Raw genomic sequence first — 16,083 nt, forward strand, 5'->3', positions numbered from 1 at the left:
ACACATTGTGAACTCTGTCATTGCAGTGTTTTTGACTATGGGTTGATGGAAAATAATCAATTTGGCCATTTAAATTTATTAAATATATAAACATTAGCAAATGTGAAGTCAGGGAACTCATTAGTATCTTGTTGCTATTATTACAAATTCTTTCTTTGTTCATTATTTCTTTTCTTATTGTAAAACATAACAAGATATGACCATCATATTAGATTTAGCTTTATGTTGCTTTGCCAGGACTTTTGTGGGCCTGAAAAATGTAGTTAAGAATTAGAACATATTACTTAACTGTTGAATTCATCAAATAATTTCCGTAGTGAAATGTAGACCCTTGAATGTTGATATGGCCCTTCTTTAAATCCAATGTTTAAAACGCACTAAGCCCATGGTTTCTTTTTTTCTCAAAACCTGATAGATTTATCACTCTTTGTGGACAGACACGTTTCCGAACTCCAGATTTACCTACAGAAATAGCTATAGATGCCTGGAAGTGGTATCTGCATCTCTTTCAACTGTACTGTTTGTTTGGGGGCTCATTTTTAAACATGAATGAAGGCAAAATTGAAGTTGGTTGGAATCTGCAATGCCAGAAATTGTTGACTCTAAACCAGCCCCTTCTGTACTGTCTTAGCCCATGCTTGTGTAGTGATTTTTTTGTTAGTTTTATGTTACTCACAGCTAGTTTTCTTTCTCAATATTCTTGACAGGAACAGTTAAATTCATGATTGCATCTATCCAGATTGTTACTGGTAATAATAAGTTTAGATTTTCCCCCAATATATGTCAGTGAAAATAGCCAAATCTGAGAAAGTCGTTTAGCTATATTCAACTCATATCAACCAAAAAAACTTCATCATTATCTTCAGAACTAAGTCATTCATTATTTCCACTTTTATTCTTTCTCCAGTCAAATCCAGTCTGGTTATTTCTACATAGAAATACTTCTTCGGAATTTTCCTGCAATGAAGTCCAGTCCAAATCCAGGAACAAATTTCCTTTCCTTTCCTTTCCTCCTTGAAAACTATTTTATGGACTAAATTGATACAGAAATACATGGCAGAGGATTTCTTTGCTGCTATTATATCTCATGGCAGATGCAATTTAATTATGCAGTGGTGGGAATTGGGAGTCATTTATTGATTTATGGAAAGAATCCCATTTGAATTTGTATGGTTGTTCTTCTAAATCCAGCTTCACATAGTTAGTGATTACTTTGCAATGTCATTTTCCCTTTTGTTCACTAAATATTATTTTTCCATTTTTGTCTAAATTTTTGCTACTTGAACCATAGTCCACAAGTCAGGAGCAACACTACTTCCTGGAAGTTCTCACAAATGTAGAACCTCAGAAGTCACCCCAGAGTTATCTAATCAGAATCTGTATTTTTTTTCTTCTTTTCTTCTTTTTTTTTTTTTAAGATTTATTTATTCATGCATACAAGAACCAGGGTACAGGCCAGACGTGTCGGGGGATGAGAGGATTCACCAGAGACAGAGTGGGGAACAGAACAGGCAGACTAACTGAAATACACTGCTGAGGGGAGCAGCTGGCGAGGCAGGAGAAATCTGCCGCACCATGTGGGAATCTCCCTGGCAGGCCAGGAATTGAACTGGCATTGCAGAGGCTGTGGACAGCTTTACAACACTGTGCTCAACCACTTACACCACCATGGGAGGACCAGAATCTGTATTTTTAAAAGACCCTCTCCCCAGGTAATTTGTATGCATATTAAAGTTTAAGAAGTACTGTTTCAAATATGTTCTAAAATGAAAGAGAAACTTCCATATGGTTATCTTAGTTTGCATATAATGAACTCACTACTGTTTTTTCTTGCATCCTCACTGTTCTCTTTCATCTTTGCCTAGATGCTAAATGTTCAGGCTACCTCCAATATATGCTAGCTTTCTTGTGGACAGTAGATCTAAAAGATATTTCCACAAAAACGCTTTTTTCAAATTTACATTTGACATTTTTCTTATGGCATTAGAACTGCACTGTCCAATAAAACAGGCACTAGCCACATGTGACTATTCAGTGTTAAAGTATTTAAAGTGAAATTAAATTTAAATTCAGTTTGTTCATCACATTTTAAGTACAGATTGTTTATATTGGATAGGGCAGTTATTGGCCATTTACATCATCATAGAAAGTTCTGTCAGACAGCAAATGTCTAGAGACTACTATATTCTAAGTATTCTAATTTAGACTTTGAAACTCTTGGTTGCAACAGCTTCCAAATCATACTGACAGCTTTAGTGAACCAGGATAACCGGTTGAAAGAGAAAAATCTAGTTAACTCAGGGGGTTATTCCCAGTACAGTCAGTCTGTTTCAGAAATACCAAACTAATTCATGTAGACAAGAAGTATAAGCGGAAAGGTAGGTTAAAATTCCTTCTTTCTTTACATTCCTTTACCATTATGAGGAAATCATAGCCAGAGCAACTTACTGGAATGTGAAGGCTTGGAAATAGGACCATAAACTCCAGTTCCTGATCAGTCACTGAATGTGTGGTACTGGCTAAGTCACTTGACCTGCCTGAGTTGGAGGTCATTCATCTGTACAATCAAGCTACTTTGTTTGGTGGCCTTTAGGTTCCCATGTGTTTCTCTAAGTCTCATTTGCATGAATTAGAAACTTTTAGCACTACTACATGAAATGAACCCGTTGCATTTTAACATAGATATAATTTAATGAAGGATGTGCATTTGCTATGTTTCAAATATGTCACAGTAACAGATATATTTTTTTTAAAGTATTTGCTGGGCCTTCCTGGTGTTGCAGGGGGTTAAGACGCAACCTATGAAGCTATTTGCAGCCACTGCAGCATGACTTCGATCCCTGGCCAGGGAGCTACCCACATGGTGCAGCTGACCTATCCTGACTCGCCAGCTGCTCCCCGCAGCAGTGTATTTCAGTCAATCTGTTTGTTCTGTCCCCCACTCTGTCTCTGGTGAATCCTCTCACCAGAGAGGATTGGTCTATAGAGAAATGGTCTATAAGTAGAATTCTTTATCTCTGAAAGGTTCAAATTGATTCTTAAAACTGAAAGAGTGATGTTAAAACCACTGTATTCATTGTTTATTTAAAATAAACTTTGGGGAAATTAAATATATGGATTATCAGTAGTATACATATATATGAGTGAACTGTTGCCAATATATTTATCAGTAAGTATGCATGTAAACATACACATACCACATATATTTATTGAAAGTGCATGTTCAGATATTTTTAAAAATTTGGAGTGGGCAATCAGAAGCTTGGAGAGCACTTGTCCAGAGAAGAAATAGACAGTTAAATAAAAATACAGTGTGATGTGAGAGAACGGCTTCAACAAGAATATACTATTCAATATGTTCACAGAAGAAGGAACATAACTGATAGTGGGTTTCAAGGGCAGAACAATATTTCAGCAAGATATGGTTCTTGAATTGAATCATCAAAATCAGATGTAAAGGTGGTCTGGGCAAAATTAATGGCAATGCAAAAACACACTTGTACTAACTAGCATGACAAAAGTATGGACCACGGCTGGTTCAATGTAGCAGGCAGCTATTTTATAAGTTGGGGAGGGCATAGTTATAGACAGGAAAAGAGAACATAAGCCAAAAACATCAATATATACATAGGAAAAAACTTAAGACCTCTGAAAATCTCCGATACTTTTTCACATGCTTTTAAACATTATTTTTAAAGATTTATTTATGTATACAAGAACTGGGGTACAAACCAGAGGTGTGGGGATTGAGAGGATTCACCAGAGACAGAGTAGGGAGCAGAACAGGCAGATCTACTGAAACACACTGCTGAGGGGAGCAGTGGGCGAGACATGAGAGGTCTGCTGTGCCGTGTGGGTCAGCTCCCTGGCCAGGGATCAAACTCATGCTTCAGTGGCTGGCGATAGCTTGATAGCATTGAGACTTCAACCCCTGCACCACCAGAGAGGCCTATATAATATTTTATATAAATAGCATTATATACAACGAGTAAAGAATTTTTTTTCAGAAAGTGTTAAAAAAAATGTTACAACTATACCATTTCTATTTTTCATTGTAGGAAAATTCTAGCAGAACTCTGAAAATGCTGATAAAGGATAAATTCTTTATACTTTATTTTTCATGGCATATTTTGTTCTCTATTCTACATGATTGTTTTATAACATCAAAGTGTTTTCACTAATGAAGTAGGTGAATGAAATGTTTCTTAGGAAACTTTTTTGCTCTCTGTTAACAGTAGATGGACATTCAGGAATATAAAATTTTATCAAACCTTCTTCTAAATTGATGACACATGCCTTTGGTTACAAACACTAGAGAGGAAGATGTGATCAATTATGGTGTGCTTTAATCAACAATGAACTAAGTAAAAATAATAACATTTTATTTTTACTCAAAAAGCATTTTAGGATACTAAATATAAATTTATATAATACATAATATTTATTATATACACTCTGTGTTTATTTACCAGACCATTACTCAAAAACTTTTTTCTCAGACCTTCTAAAATTATGTTAACTCTCTTTCGCAGTTAAATAACTGAGGTTCAGAGAAAATAAGGAGCAAATCAATGAGCAAATATACAGTAGAGCAGTGCCTGCATGTGGACCCCAGACTTCCTGAAATCTGGTGTAATGAGAACATCTGTTTATTTGAATGGACATTCAAAATTTAACTTCTCTTTCTTCCACCAAATTTAAGTTGGCTATAATTTGTGGATGCCTAGAAAAAAAATAATGTTAATCAAGGGGCTAAAGTACTAGGACTAAATGAGAGTAGGGAGCCTTTGAGTGTCCTCTAATTGGCTATATAACCTTCAGGGCCCTTTTCTTCCCGTGTGCCTCACTTTTCTCATTTCTCCTTGTAGCCTTCAGGTGTTTGCTATAGTGATGCTGCAAAACAAACAAACAGACAAACAAACAAACAAACAAAAGCCCTGAATCTCGTCTTAGTGTTTTTATTTTTATTTTTTATTTTTTATTTATACAGGCACTGGGTACAGTCAGAAGTGTGGGAGGGTGAGAGAATTCACCAGAGCCAGAGTGGGGAACAGAACAGGCAGACTGACGAAATACACTCCTGAGGGGAGTAGTGGGCGTGTCAGGAGAGGTCTGTCGCGCCATGTGGGACCCTCACTGGCGGCCTGGGATGGAACCGGCGCTGCAGAGGCTGCAGGCAGCTTCACAACCCAGCGCTCAACCTCTGCGCCACCAGGGGAGGCCCTCATCTTTGTGATTTAAAACAATTTTTTTTTTCTTGTGAACAGTTATGCAAGTCAGTCAGTATGACTTTGTTTCAGGCTGTGGGTTGATCCTAGGTCTCCTCCACATGCCTTTAATACTGGGAGAAACATTTACATGTCTGGCCAAGTCATAGAAATAAGAGGCCAAACTACATCAAATACTTTTTTTAAAAGATTTATTTTATTTATTTATGCATACAAGAACTGGGATACAGGCCAGAAGTGTGGGGGGTGAGAGGATTCACTAGAGACAGAGTGGGGATTGACTGAAATACACTGATTGACTGAAATACACTGCTGAGGGGAGCAGCGGGGAGACAAGAGAGGTCTGCTGCACCATGTGGGTAGCTCCCTGGCCGGCCAGGGATCAAATTCTTGCTGCAGTGGCTACAGATAGCTTCATAGGTTGTGTCTTAACCCCTTGCACCACCAGGGAGGCCCCCAGATGCTTTTAAAGCACTTGTATTACTTCCAGTTTCTACTCATTGTCCAGTTAGTTGTATGGTGAACCACAAAGTCTATAGGATAGAGATGTCTATCCTAGCTAATAGACTAACCTAATCTATTAATAGGCTCTACAAAGTTTCAAGGCAAAGGGGATATGTGAAGAACTCTGTTAGAGGGAGGGGGTGAAGAATTAGGAACTATAATTAAATCATCTCATTTCTCTTCAGTCATCAGATACATACCACATAAATTGGTCCAACCAACTTTAGGTGCTGCATATTTGCATGTAGCTTTCATATATAATATGAAGCTCGGATAACTATTCATTTCCTCAACATTGTCATATTATTTATATTATTTCAAGAAATAGAAATCTTACAGAATCCAAGGAATGGTATGTGTAGACACATAACTTTTAATTTAGTTTTACATATTTCCTTTGCTAAATAGGGCATGCAGTTTACTGAGCAGTGCATACAGCAAAGCTCTCCCTATTGGTACCAAGTTGGCAGGCAATTTGGTTTTAATCCTGTCTAGAGATTGCTTGTGCATTCCCCTACATTTTGACTCTGATCCTCTAATGGTCATCTGTTATACTGTGATTACATGGATGAACTGCACAGAGATCATCTGACTAAATTGTCAAGTTAAGAGCACAGTAGATGTACAAAAGAAAAATTGCTACAATTCAGAATAAAATAGACTGTGATTTACAATGAAGTTTGACACTTTCAAATAATACAAATACTCCACTTTAAAAAATTCTGCCCATGAAAATATTCTAACGAGTAATTCTCTGCATTGTTGACAATCCCTACAGTATGGATAGCTTCAAGATGGGTTTAGGTTCAGAAATAACTTTCACTCCAATAATTAATAATATTAAAGCTAGAAAGTACTGAGAGTTCACATCACACATTCTATAGAAACTGGTGGAGTTGAGTTTTTTGGTCGCATTTTTTGTGTTCTATTAACAGAAAAACCTGCCTATTCAATTTTTTTCAAAGAATATTGTATTTCTTGTCTCAAAACACCATCACTTCCTTCATTACTTCCTTCCATGTAATAATAATCAAAAATAAATTGCAGCGGTGACCCACTGTTTCTCCACTGATAGACACAAGAGTTTGAGCCAAAATCCGAGGTAGACAATAATCTCTCCTAGGACGTGGGGCTTGCTGACCTGTCCCCTCCCACTAACTTTGTAGAAGGATGAAATACCCTTTTCACTCATTTTGTTATCTGAAAGATAAGGAAAGACTGCATACTTGTAAACATCGTCTTGCTTTTGGTGTCCCCAAATTTAGTTCCCCAGTTTAAGACCTCATGGACACAAGAAAACACCCAGGTTCCTCTCAAAACCTTAAGGGCAGTTAGTCCAATGTTTCTTTTCTCCTTTTTTTTTTTTTTTTTTTTTTTTTTTTTGGGACCCTTGCCGGCAGCTGGGGATGGAACCTGCACTGCAGAGGCTGCGGGCAGCCTCGCAGCCCAGCACTCAGCCGCTGTGTCACCAGGGGAGGCCCTCTCCTTTTTTTTTCATTGTTAACTAGCAGTCAGTAAGGATATGTTAGATTCACTAAAAGCTTTCCATGGACTGTGCCACATGTGTGATCTACTAATTAATTAATTGACCTTTGCTTAATTGTTTTCATCTGAAAATTGGAAATTAGCAGGTATTCATCTCCTGGTATTATTTTAAGAATTGAATAAAATAGTGGATGTAAAGTGCTTAGAAAAAGTGCCCATCATATAGTAAATAATCAAAATTTATGAGCCATTTTCAAACAGTAAAATAGACACACACACACATAATAATCAAACATCTACTGCATCCCCATGCAGTGTTCTAGGGACTGGGAATTCAATTGTAAACAGGACAATTGAGGATCCTATTCCTAAGGGATTTATATTTTTAGTGAAAAATTGGCAATGAACCACTCAAACAGACAAGGTAAGGACTAGCAATATAGCCATTTCATAAATGGTTATTTTGCTCAAGATTGCAAAGATAAAAGATAGTAGATTCTGGAATAGAATTAGGATTATGGTGCCCCAAACTCCAAGCTTGAAGCATGCCAGCATCTTCCTCTGATACACTCATTATGATATCTGAAACATTTTCCCACTGCAGCCTTTCTCTTTTACTCTCCCTACTTCATCCTCTGAAATCAATGTACCATGTATTTACCTTTACTGAAACTTGATTTACCTTGGAAGTGAGTGAATCAGTTAGAACAATAGTGATCAATCTTCAAAATACATTGGAATCACTTGAGGGATCTTATGCCAATATCTGGGTTGCCACCAGGGATTCTGTTTGAATTTTCTTGGTTGTGGACCAAAGTGATTCCAACTTGCAGTCTTTTGGAATGATGGTTGCTAATACTATTTAAAAGTTGCCATCAATTTTCCTACTTTTATTTTTTAAATATTTATTTATGCATTCAAGAGCTGGGGTACAGACCAGAGGTGTGGGGGTGAGAGGATTCACCAGAGACAGAGTGGGGACAGAATACGCTGATTGAACGAAGTATGCTGCTGAGGGGAGCAGTGGGCGAGACAGGAGAGGTCTGCTGTGCCATGTGGGTAGCTCCCTGGCTGGCTGGGGATTGAACTCGTGCTGCAGAGGCTGTGGGCAGCTTCATAGGTTGTATCTTAACCCCTTGTGCCACCAGGGAGGACCAAATTGCCTACCTTTTACTTGAACTTCTCTTGGGAAATTTTCCCAAGGTCTTTGGAAATTCCTACTATTATGTTCCGCTGATTTCCCTTGATCCACTTTTCTTCTCTTCCAGATCATCATTTGTAGTTCTTTCCAAAGCTCTAGGTAATCAAAGTACATCCAGCTAATGACAGTGCCTGCCTCCCTCTTGGTGGCTCTATTGGATAGTCTCTTGGTCCCTTTATTTTATTGTCTTTTTACTACATTAAAAAAAGTCCTCTTGCAATTTCCTCCAGTGAGTACCCCAATATTATGACCCCATGGCAGCCAAATTTCTGAGATGTGTCTCTCCATTATGTTTATATGTATTCATCTGCCACTCATCCTCAGTAGCTGCGTTTCTATTGTCTTTCTTCATGAATTACCAGAATATAGAATGTTCAACTCAGGAGATATTCAGACATTACAATTTTATTTTGGTCTCACCTTCACCATTTTCCTAAAAGTGACAGTGTAAAGCTACCCCTGAGCAGAACTCATCACAACCTCATATTGGCTTTTATCTAGTCCACAAGACACACTTAAACATTTCATGCCCTCAAATTCATGCATTGGGTTTCTCCCAATGCAGCTGCTCAAATCCTGTGCGTACACACATTTTAAAGTTTTCTTAAGTAAGAGTCAAGACCAGGTTCTCCCTGTCTTAGGACTACAGTTTTAAACTGAGTGTCCACATGGAAGTTCCCATTACAAGACCTGTGACCAAGGCTGAATGGTCATGTCATAAATCTCCAAAGAAATCTTTTTGTTCTCTATTATTTGACTCATTTCTATAAAGGAATGAAATGGAATATATTCCCTCTTTAGAATGAAATACATTCTCACATTTTTTTTCTTCATTGCTTCATCTGAACCTACTAGATCAATCTTAGCATCACCATAAGTGGTAAAGTTAGCCATCATTGTGTTTACGATGTGATATAATGAAGTATCCTTGCTTAAAAAAAATTGAACCTAAATACATCAACCTCTAGATTTAATGTAGGGCTTATAGGAAATGCGTGGCTTTAAGGAACAAGTTAGGTGATACCACTAAAAAGCATGGGACTGAAAAAAATAATGTAAGAAGCTTTATAGGACAAATGACCTAGTTTCTCCAGAAAATCAATTACAAGGGGGGAAAGAAAAGGGAATGTGCAGCTTTTATAGAATAAAAGAGATTTAAAGGACAAAAGAACCAAACATGGTAAGCAGATATCGTTTGGAACCTAATTCAAACGAACAAACAAGACAAATCTAACTGACTGTAAAAATCACCTGTAAGAGAATCAGAGAATCTGAATATTGTCTGTTTATTAGATGGCATTAAGAAATTACAAATTCTGATAGTTATAAAAGTTGCATAATCATTATGTTTAAAAGCAAGATATCTTTATCATGAGTTTAATGTACTAGTTTGTCTAACTTTGTGTATGCTTGAAAATTTCTATAATGCATTTTTAATACCCCTTTTGCTTTCTTAATTTTAACTTTGCTGTTGTTAATTACTACTGTTGAATTGTGTTTATTCTTTCATAGCTCGGTAATCTGTATATATAAATCTCCCTCCAAATGTGTCTGCCCATTGGCTAGATGTAATTACCCATGCAGGGGTTGATTCTCAACTGGGTGTTCAGCATTATTTTCTCACTAAGTTAGGTCTTATGAATTTATCTAAAATTAGACCTATTTGAATATTCAGCTTTGAAGGAAGATCTCTGGATGTGTGACTGTACAAATCACCTTAATTTTATTTTGAAGAATTGGGAAAAAATGAGTATTGTTGGGGTTATCCTGGCACTGTTATTTTTAACAATTAGTTGATATAGAAAGTACACAAATTTTGTGTAAACATAAATATTTCAGTAGTGTTTAAAAATGAAAGTAGTTTGGTCTTTCTTTTTAAACTAGATGTCCTGAGGAGAATTAGTCATATTTGTTACTCCAGTCCTGCAAAGATTGCTAAGCGTACTCAGAATGTGGTATCCCACTTGCCTTTTGACTATAAACCTTAGCCTAAGCTCAAAAAGTTTCCAGATTTTATGGAGGGTAGGCTGTGCCCATGTTTCTATGTGATAACGGAAGCCCTCTTGGAAAAATAAATTACAAGTACAAGATCCTAATCTATAACAGTGCATCTCCTAAAGCACTTTTTTTTTTTTTTTTTTTTTTTTTTAGCAAATTTGTCTCACTATAAGATTTATCTAGGATATTTGTTAAAAATGCTACTGTGGGCTTCTCACCTGGAGATCCCTAAAGATTTTGACTCAGTAGGCTCAATGTGAGGCTCTTAATTTTTTTTTTTAATAAGCTCCTCTTATGATTCTTATGAAAACACAAGTTAGACTGCATCTCATTTTAACTAGTATGGAATGTGTAGGCATCTTTTTACTGCTTTCAGTGAGCTCTACTCCTGGGGGGGGGTGACTTATGCAGAAAGTCTACAAAATACCCACATCTTAGAGAAATAACTAGAATGCCTATATCCCTGTCCAGGTTTGCTCAGCTTGACAGAGTCAGGTCTTAGTAGCCTCAATTTTTCATATTATATTACCTGGGAAGCTTAAAAACTACCAATGCATAAGACCAACCCCCAGAGGGTATTATTTAATTGGTTATATAATAGGGTCAAGATATTTTTATTTTAAAGCTTCTTATGTGGTTCTAAAGTGATACCAGATTACAGAAATACTGAGGTTAAGTTATGCAATAGGCAGTTGCAATTTTAGCTAATATTGTGCTTAAAGAGAGTGGGGTCAACATGATTGACCTATCACATAAGATCTATAAGAAAATACCTCAGGGCCTCCCCGGTGGCGCAGCGGTTGAGCGCTGGGTTGCAAAGCTGCCGGCGACCTCTGCGGCGCCGGTTCGATCCCCGGCTGCTCCCCGGCCACAGGAGGAGGGTCCCACATGGCGCGCAGACCTCTCCTGCCGCCCGCTGCTCCCCTCAGCAGTGTACTTCGGTCCTTCCGCCTGCTCTGCTCCCCGCTCTGGCTCTGGTGAATTCTCTCACCCTCCCGCGCTTCTGACTGTACCCAGTGCATGTATAAACAAAACGAACGAACAAACAAACAAATAAATAAATAAAAACATGCCTCTATTAAAAAAAAAAAAAAAAATTAAAAAAAAAAAAAAAGAAAATACCTCAAATTCCAATTTCATTCTTCCCCCAATATTATGTAAATTTTCATTTGTGTGCATGGGATGGATGGAGTGGGTTTGAACTTCATTTATTCATGGTGACCTTTGACTGTAGTTTTTCCCGCACTGATGTTTTGTTCTCTATGTTAAGCCGTAACTTTTTTGTTTTCTGTATTGTCTAGGCATCCAAATGGAACATGGGATTTAGCCTCTTTCTCAATAAAACTTTATTAAATTAAATCAGACTGTACTAAGAGTAGAGAGAAGGAGTAGTTTGATTCTTAATGGCATATGAAAAAAAAATCTTTACTTGAATGGTCTTAAAACATTTAGCCATTCTGCCACATTACTTGGATATCTCCACTCTTTTCCAGTCTTGGGAGTGGAAACTTAAACATAGTAAGCCAAGTCTGGAGTTGCTTTATTCCTTTTAATACAATGAAGATGAGCTCAAAACACCATCAAGTAGCATGTAGAAGCTTTATCTAGTCTAGATCACGCTAGTTTAGATAGAGAATTCAGTTCCTTTATCCATACAAAAATAAACCTGTTGTGTAGCAAAATGTAATCAAAATATGGGGCTCAAGGGGAATTACAGAGATGAAATACAAAAGTAAAAGCAAGTAATGGATTATCTGTTTTTTAGAAGTCTATAATTTCTGCAACTCAAACTTCAACCTCTCACATATGTTTTGTATAGAATACTGCACACAATACCAACTTATTCACCACAGTCTATCTAAATTACAAAATTTTGCTATGTAGAAAATTTGTTTTAAATTTTGTAACCCTGAACACTTTCTAAAATGTATAGGATCCAAAGAATGAAATACCTTTTGTCTACTGAATACCTGGTTTTGTATATGCTTGGTTTTGAAAATCTTGGACAGAGTAGAAATTTATGTATATGAATGAGGGAAAAAATGTTCTTTGATGTTAAAAACATTGAAAATGTACAAAAAGTTCATATACAAAATTAAGTACAAACCACAGGATGGGAGAGTTCACAAACTGGGAATTCAAAAAGCCAATAAACATATGAAAAGATGTTAAAACTCACTAGCTACTGGGGACATGCAAATTAAAACCAAATAAAATGCAAATTAAAAGCACAATGAAATACTATTTCATGTCCATTATGCTTAGGGAAAAATGGTAATGCTGAGCTCCATCAAAGTTGTGAGAGCAAAATTGAATTGACAAGAATTTCTCTTTAAATCAAGGGACTCAGAAATCCCCCACTGAATTAATTGAGTAAGTAGGCACTAAATCATTTATTTATTAAAAATAAGTGGTCATGTATCAAAATTATATTTTTTTCTCTTTAATTAGTATCATTCTTCCTCTAAAGAATATAAACTCCCTGAAGCCTAGAATCATACCTATCACAGGTGTGTGTGTGTTTTTTTTAAGATCTATTTATTTATTTACAAAAGAACCAGGGTACAGGCCAGAGATGTGGTGGGGGGGGGTGAGAGGATTACCAGAGACAGAGTAGGGAACAGAAGAGGCAGACTGATGAAATACACTGCTGAGGGGAGCAGTGGGCGTGGCAGGAGAGGTCTGCTTTGCCATGTGGGACCCTCCCTGGAGGGCCGGGATTGAACTGGTGCTGCAGAGGCTATGGACAGCTTCACAGTGCGGCGCTCAACCTGCTGTGCGACCCAGGGAGGCCCCACAGGTGTGTTCTTATCTCTCAGCAGAGAAAACTGGTATTGATCAATATTATTTTTGAATAAAAACTTCATGAGTGCATTATTTGCAGGGAAGATGAGGTTATGCTGAAGCCCGTATTAAGCAGAAAATAGCATTACATTTCTTTCTCAACATGTAGACTAGAGTTTTTAACCAGCAATTTAGCTTAATACAACTCAGTTCAATTGATAAAATCTCTGGTTTTTGTCAACACCTTAACTTTTCAGCTATTTTAGAAACCACCTACTCTGTCCCTAAAAGTTCTTTCTTAATCTAAAGAAACTACCAACTTAAGGTCTCTCAGTAAAAAAAGTATTTGGCATTTAATGGCACCAGTACTCCACCTCAATATCTTGTTAGCCTCATATACAGGCAAAGTGGAAAAGAACATCTAATATGTATAGTTTGCAAATTATTCTTGTTAAATCAATTAGCTAATCCTGAAAGCTCAATAGTATTTTATTTCGATCCTTACCTTGTCATTCCTTCAAGTTTTCATTCTCTACCTTGCTGGGAAAGTACAGAAGAGTATACAGAAAGTATTCTCCCTAATGACCTTGCCATTAGCTGTTTTCTATATTATTACATGCTAGGGACAATACCTGGAACACTCTAAATGCTTAACAAATATTTGTTTAATAAATGAATGTGTTAATTTAATATATCAAAAGCTGACTAGTCTCTGAAGCATTCAAATACCAAGTTATAATTGCATATATTTATTTATCTGGAACCTTTCTTCACATACTTAAAATAGCATGTGCCAGTTCAAGGTCATATCAAGGACATGGTATGCTATAAAATGACAATTTAATGTTTATACTATCTTTTTCTTGGAAGCAATTAGCACAATTTAGAGGACTTTTTTTCCTTCATTAAAGCTTTGCAGCCTCCCTCAGGGAATTTATTTTAGCATACAAATCATTTATTGAACTTTAAATGGTAAATTTTGATGGTTTTCTTTTCTAACATACCATTTATACATGTTTTGTGTTTGATTAGGGATCTAATTTTAAATGAGATTTCTTCTTTCCTTCTCTTTCCTTTAGACCATCTCAAAGCCTCTTTAGCAATCTTCCATCATATTGTGTTCCTTCGTCTGCAGAAACTGTAAATAACACAGATTTAGTCATAGAACTAGAGGAAATGCTACCACTTTGTGGTCTTAAGGTATAGATAGATAGATAGATAGATAGATAGATAGATAGATAGATAGATAGATAGATAGATACTTGTTTTGTATAGAATACTATAAATATAGTAAACAGATATATTTACTATAAATAAATAGAATGAATAGAATACTGTAAATAGATACAGTAGATAGATTTACTATACTTTATCACATTTTGATAAATGTGATTTATCTAACTGTCCCTCTATTCATCTAAGCCATCTTATTTTTTTGTAGGTATTTTGTCATAAATTGCACACATCAGTATAATTCAGTCCTAAAGATTTTAGCATATAAATCATTAAATAGAGTTTAGTATATGTATATAGGTTTTTTTATTTGAAGTGAAATTTACTTAAAACTATATATACAAATATTAAGCATGTAATATGATGAGTTTTGACAAATATCCCCTCTTATAATATAGAACACTGTCATAATGCCAGAAATGTTTTCATATGTGCCTTTCAGTCAGTTTCTACATTATTTCCTTTCATAGGTAGCCACTATTGTGGCTTTTTTCTAACTATAAATTACTTTTTCTGTTTGTTCTAGCTTTTCCTATGAATTGTATCATACACTGTGTCCTTTTTTGTGTAAATCTGCTCTGACTCAATGTATTTTTGACATTAATCCATACCACTCTCTGTGCCAGTATCTTCTACTTTGAAATACTAAATAACATCTCATTTTATGAATATACAACACTTTTCTTATTTATTCTTCTATTGATAAATGCTGACACTGTATTTTCAGTTTTATCTTTTATGAATAAAAATCTATGTAGATTCTTGTACTAGGCTTTGTATAAACATATGTTTGCTTATCATTTGGGTAAATATCTAGTATACTACATCCTGGTTGCATCAAAGGTATATCTTTAGTTTTATATAGAACTGCCTATCCTTTTTTTCTCAGGTACTTCTGTCATTTTATACCATCACCCAAGAGTATAGGAGAGTTACAGTTCCACATCCTTGACAAATTATTTGGTGTCATCAGTCTTAATTTAAACAGTCTGGTGGGTCTGGTGTTATCCATTTGTGATGTTAATTTTCATTTTCCAGATAACTAATGATTTTAAACATTTTTTGGTTTGCTCTTTGGACATTCCTGAGATAAATAACCTTTATTTATTAGATATTATTTTTTAAAGAATTGATTTTAACCTTTTAATTTATTACTAAAGACTTTGTGACATATTCATTAGAGACATGCTGATTTTTATTACCTCTTTTAGGCTTTGAGCCATCTGGGTAGCGCATATATTGACACTGTTGTCTCACAAGATATGAACACAAAATCACCGGTTTGAGGCTCAGTCTAGGCTCATAGACTAGCAGGTATGTGATTTAAGCTTCATATTTCTGTTTTGTCTTTGATAATGGTATTTATTTTGAGCCTGCTGTTTTTTTTCAGTTTTTGTGTCATCTATTTTCCATGTGTTGGGAATATTGAGAATGCATCAAATGTTTTCTTTTTGTGTCATTTTGACCAGAATGGATATCTTTCCTGTAATATTACTGATTTTTTAATTTGATGGCATCCTGATTTTCCTTGGTTAGTGTTTAAACAAGACTTAAAATTTCATTTGATGATAGTATACAATACAAAGACACTTGGATGGTACTAAAGGGTAAAGCATTTTGTTACTGGCAGCTCCAAATGAAGGAAGGCTG

At 35.9% G+C, this 16,083-nt stretch overlaps 1 protein-coding gene across 2 annotated transcripts in view; it reads left to right on the forward strand.

The window, feature by feature from the left end:
- PPP4R3C (protein phosphatase 4 regulatory subunit 3C) overlaps nt 1-16,083 on the forward strand; it is a 382,556-nt gene that overhangs the window by 84,227 nt on the left and 282,246 nt on the right. For both annotated transcript variants that reach the window (XM_054695806.1, XM_054695807.1), the window contains exon 2: nt 15,645-15,747. The gene's annotated coding sequence lies outside the window, so the exon portion shown is untranslated. The remainder of the gene's footprint in view (nt 1-15,644; nt 15,748-16,083) is intronic.

Source organism: Talpa occidentalis, unplaced genomic scaffold, assembly GCF_014898055.3.
Source record: "Talpa occidentalis isolate TD23 unplaced genomic scaffold, MPIMG_talOcc4v2.1 talOcc4.15, whole genome shotgun sequence".
NCBI lineage: Eukaryota > Metazoa > Chordata > Mammalia > Eulipotyphla > Talpidae > Talpa > Talpa occidentalis.